General features: G+C 36.3%; 1 long non-coding RNA gene across 1 annotated transcript; it reads left to right on the top strand.

Moving 5' to 3' along the window:
- Positions 1 to 1,504: 1,504 nt before the first annotated feature.
- On the top strand, positions 1,505 to 4,480 carry LOC133875003 (uncharacterized). Its single transcript, XR_009901424.1, has 2 exons — positions 1,505 to 2,801; positions 3,609 to 4,480. It is a non-coding gene; the product is annotated as an uncharacterized LOC133875003 (long non-coding RNA).
- The last annotated feature ends 285 nt before the right edge of the window (positions 4,481 to 4,765 follow it).

The following is a 4,765-nucleotide window of genomic DNA, read 5'->3' as shown; positions in this document are numbered from 1 at the left end:
GAGCATGCGGTGGAGTTGCTTATTTCAGGTTCGACTTTTGATCCTCGAGTCGCACGTGAATCTTTTAGAATTGATGATATTTGTGAGTTGGTGAACAAGTTTTATCTGCAAGACTTTACTGATTTTGAAAAGGAACAGTTGAAAATAAAACTTAACCATTATAAGCATAATGTATGTAGTTCAACATTCAAGTTTCCAAGCATTGTAAAATATTTCTGAATTGTGCCAATGGTTGGTTAGTACAGGAAAATCAAATTATCTACCAACATGTTTTTCGAGTTATTGTATTTGTACTTACTCTTCTTGTTTCTACCGTAACTACAGAACGGGCATTTTCAACTATGAATTTTGTCAAAATTAGGCTTCACAACAAAATTGAAAATGAGTTTTTGATGAATTCTCTAATGATGTACATTGAAAGAGAAGTTGATACAACAATTAACATAGATTCAATCATAGATCATTTTTGGGATTCAAAAAAACGACAGGTTCCATTTTGATAGGTGTTTTGACTTAAATTTGATGTTTTTCTTTTGTTTATTTATTTTGTCAAAACTGAATTGATACTAATTTCATTTTTATATATTTATTTCAACTTCAATCGTAATATATATATACTTTTTAGCTCCATTCTTGCTTGACACGTCACATACCAATTGTAAATACAATTACTTTAAATTATAAATATGCCATAAATAAAGAATTCGTTTTTATGTTAGGGAAATATTTATCCCCTATGATTGGTGGGGTTAGACCAACTCCTTTGGGCTGATCCCTGGACACCGGGGTGTATTTTAGGTCTTAGACTTTGGGCTTTGGCCGGACATCTGAGTCTTCTTTATTGGCGTAGTTAATTCAAGTCAGATATATATATGTATTGAATGTACGCCTAGAACACCGTGCCTGACAGAGAGACAGAGGAAGTGACTTGATATTTATCATGACAAGGTTTTCTCTAAACAAAAGGGAGAAAAAAGGGGATATACGCGTGAATGTAATATAAAAAGGTGGTATCTAAACTTTTGACGGGAGATTGAATGATCCTCTCTCTCTCTCTTTCTCTCTCTCTCTCTCTCTCCCTCTCTTCTATATAGACACTTAACTGATTTGATCGTCGGAGGAGGTTTCGCTGGCCACCTCTCCAGCGGGTCTTTACTGTTTTGCAAGCCATGACATGGACGAAGGGAAGTTTCTAATGGTGCCACGTCACTGGACAAAAATTTGCATCAACAGTTTTAAACTTTTTTTTAAAAAAAAAAATTAAAAAATATATATTCATGTCATGTTTAGACAACGTAATATATACTTTTGCAGTTTATATTTTGATGATAAAGCGTTGGACGTGCGCGCGGGGTGAAGCCAAAGACCGAGCTACGTTCAACGTTGTCAACTACTTAAAAGTTGGTACACGACTTAATTATTTAATATTCCACTTGCGCGTGATTCAACGATTGAAAAACGCCAACCGAATAGCGACGACGTCAAGCAGCCTAAGATTGACTGAGTTGAGTAAAGCCGTGACCCTCTTTAGTCTTTAGGCATCCCACTCTAAGCACCAAGCATTAAGCAAGAAGATAGTCTTAATTAATCAACCGTACGTTTCTTCCCCATTTCTTTCAATTCCCCATACTCTCAATTCCTTTCTTTCCTAAAAACCATCTTTATGCAATATCTGATCTGCTGCTAGCTTTTACTTCCCACAATCCCACCTGTGCTTTCCAAAAGCTTGGAGGCCGGCCGGGCACTGAGTCCCTCCGCCAAACCACGCAGAGATGGCAATGCATGCCCTTTTGTTACCATCTATTGTTCTTGAGCCCCACTATCTTTTCTCAATGCTCCTCTCTTCTCGAGAAGAAAACTGCCTAATTAAGGTTTCACACGTACGCTTTCCTTCTTTCATCATTGTTCATCTCAAACCTGACAACAGATTAAAAATTCATCGAACAAGTACTGTAGCTAGCTTCCTCAACTTGACAAGTTTGGGATGTGCTTGGCATTAAAGATCGAGCATGTAATCAAAGAAGGATGGTATGATGGTAGAAGCATATTTGTTGCCGTATTTCTTGTCATTGCTAGCTGTTTCTGCCATAACGTACTAATTTTAGGCAAAACACACAATTTGACAAGTTGCCCAAAGCCAACAACAATATCCAAGTTGATTCGAGAACTTGGCTGCATCAACATATTTCAGTGTTTGAAATTGTGGTTGGAGATGTCATTTGTTTAAAGATTGGAGATCAAGTTCCAGCTGACAGGCTATTCTTTGACGGGCACTCATTGCAAGTGGACAAATCCAGCATGATAGGGAAGAGTGACCATGTAGAAGTAAATTGCAGTCATCCATTTTTGGTTTCTGGAGCACATGCAGATGGTTGATGCTGATGCTCGAATGCAGATGGGGCGAGATTATGAGCTCATTCAGTCGAAACACACCAACAAACATGATTACATCTACCAAGCTCACCTCAACAAGCTAACCTCATCAATGGGTTAGGTGCGTTTGCTACTTCACAGGAAATACACCAGAAGATAACCGAAGGGAGTTTAATGGCAGCAAGACCAAGGTTGATGAAATTGTGCATGTTAAGGTGGGGTCGGAGAAGGTGACAATTTCTGCCAATTTTGGATCGGGTTAATTGAGGCTCAAACGTGTTGGTCGGACTCATCTACTCCTTAAGCACGGGTCACTGATCAGCCACTCCGAAATCTATTGGCCAAACCCACCGATGACCCATTGGCGACCTGCAATCCGATCCCACCCAACCTAAATTTCATGTTTTACTTAAATTGATCATGTAGAGGTATGCTTTCAGACTTTTATTTCATTACATTGTGTTAATTTGAGATTTTTGTTTTCTCTAATTTTGTTAATTTGAGTTAGATGGTTGTGAATTAAATCTTTTTAAACTTAGGGTTTTAAAAGGCCAAATTTTTTAGGGTTTTTTTTTTTTTTTTTTTTTTTTTTTTTTTTTTTTTTTTTATAATGTGACTTCAATTTACCGACATTTATGGGTGGTTTATGTTAATAAGTTTTAGAATAACATCTTGAATAATCAATTATAATAGTGAGTTATGATTAATTTGAGAAAATTTGAGAATCGTGGTTGTTTTATACATGAAAGTTAGGGATTTTGGTTCTTGGATGACTTGTGCTTGATTTTGAACAAATTGGTAATATTGATTTTGTTTGCAATTGAAAAATTAGTTTAGATTTGGTAATTAATTTTTTATTGATGGAGTTAGTTTGTAATTGATCTTGTCGTGTTTATCTTATATATATATGGAGTTGTTAAGACATTTTGGTTATTTTGAATCTTTGATGTTATGTTATGGTACTAGGGATATCAAGTTATTTATTTATTTTTTTTAAGAAAAATAAAATTAAAGTGAGATATATATCTAGTTTATTTGAACAATAAAATGTGTTCTTAATTTTTTTTTTTTAATTAGTCGCTCTAGTTGCATTGTATTATTTTGGAGAACGCCATAGCTATAGTCATTATCATATGAGAAATGTCATTTTGTATTCTTTCATCTATCTTTTTTTGGAATCAACAATTATTTATTTAAGTTTGGGAATTGAATACTTACAACACATTGGTTATCAGATCGAGCAACTCCATCATGTACCAATTCAAGAATATATAGAACTAATGATGAGCAAGAAGCTGCTGCAAAACCTTGTTACCTTCATTTGGTTCAGCGCGAGATTGCCTGTTTTATCCAAGTAAATGATGGTGGCAAAGCCCATGGTCTCACAGGGATTGCCTGATCAGCTATCATTCTGATCTCTTCCTGGATTGAGCAATTGTAAGCGTAACAGCTCGTGTTGAACCTTCTGGATCGGGACTTGCAACCACGACTACAGTAACTACAGCAGCTACATTAATCCCCATGATCACAACATTCACTATGTCATCAACCTAGCTTGGTCTTGCTGCCATTGAACTCCCTTCTGTTATCTTCTTGTGTATTTCTGTGAAGTAGCAAAGACACCTAACCTATTGATGAGGTTAGCTTGTTGAGGTGAGATTGCTAGCTAGGTGCATGTTTGTTGGTGTTTCGAGTACTGATCAATTAGCTCCATCATCTCGCCTCATATTGTGTCCATACCAACCGAAGTGACAAGAATTCAAGCATCAGCATGCATCAACTACCTTTGCACCAGAAACCAAAAATGGATGACTGCAATTTACTTCTACATGGTCACTCTTCCCTATCATGCTGGATTTGTCCACTTGCAATGAGTGCCCGTCAAAGAATAGCCCGTCAGCTGGAACTTGATCTCCAATCTTTAAGCAAATGACATCTCCAACCACAATTTCAAATACTGAAATATGTTGATGCAGCCAAGTTCTCGAATCAACTTGGATATTGTTGTTGGGCTTGGGCAACTTGTCAAATTGTCTGTTTAGCCTAAAGTTACTTATGACAAAAACAACAATGATAGAAATACAACAATAAATATGCTTCACTATCATACCATCTTCTTCTTCCTCTTCTTCTTCTTCTTCTTCTTCTTATTATTATTATTATTATGTGCTCTTTAATGCCAAACGCGAGAGAAAGCGCAATACATTCTATAAGGATGAAAAAAGAAGAAGAAAAAGGATGAAAATAGTAAGATCATTGAAGGCGGATCACCCGATGATGATGGTGGGCCTGAATTCATTTTTGGGTTTGGATAGAAGAGAGGATTTGACTTTAAAGTTCAACGTTTACTTGAGAATCATATATCGGTTAACTTGAGAGGATTTGACGTTAA

The sequence above is a fragment of the Alnus glutinosa genome, chromosome 1, assembly GCF_958979055.1.
Source record: "Alnus glutinosa chromosome 1, dhAlnGlut1.1, whole genome shotgun sequence".
NCBI classification, from domain to species: Eukaryota; Viridiplantae; Streptophyta; class Magnoliopsida; order Fagales; family Betulaceae; genus Alnus; species Alnus glutinosa.
This window is presented reverse-complemented; position numbering and strand designations above follow the sequence as displayed.